This window comes from Cinclus cinclus, chromosome 3, assembly GCF_963662255.1.
Source record: "Cinclus cinclus chromosome 3, bCinCin1.1, whole genome shotgun sequence".
In the NCBI taxonomy this organism is placed as follows: Eukaryota; Metazoa; Chordata; class Aves; order Passeriformes; family Cinclidae; genus Cinclus; species Cinclus cinclus.
In genome coordinates this window covers 802,867-803,379 of record NC_085048.1, presented here as the reverse complement: position 1 = coordinate 803,379, position 513 = coordinate 802,867, and positions in this window count along the sequence as shown.

Below are 513 nucleotides of genomic sequence, written 5' to 3'. Positions count from 1 at the left end.
GGCAGGACTGAATGTGGGAGAACTGTCACCATCTGCTCCCAAAGTACCAGCCCAGCACAGGGGCTGTCCAGACAGCAGGACTGGGGACAGCCAGGGACCACTCCAGGATGTCCCCCTGCCCTTGGAGCAATCTGCTGTGTTGGTTTTGGTGTCAGGCCAAGGTGCTTTGCTCAGGTAAAGCATTTGCAACCCCAAGCAGCTTTCCCTGAGCAAGGGCCGGAATCAGAGGCTTCTCTGGGAACATTCAGCTGGTCTAAGGTACAGTAACAGCGACCTGAAAAGGCTCCTCCTCCTCCAGCTCCACCCAAAACCCGAAGCTTGCAGGGATGGAAGAGCAGCAGGAGCCGCCCCGGCCCAGCCCCGCCCCGGCTGCAGCGGGTCCCGCGTGTCCTTGGCCCTGTCCAGAGGATACTTTGATCTGTGGTGATGGCGGAAGTATTTACAGGTATTTGCAGCAGGTATTTACAGTCCTTCTGCAGCCCGCAGGCCGATTTTCTCCTCCTCTGCTCCCAG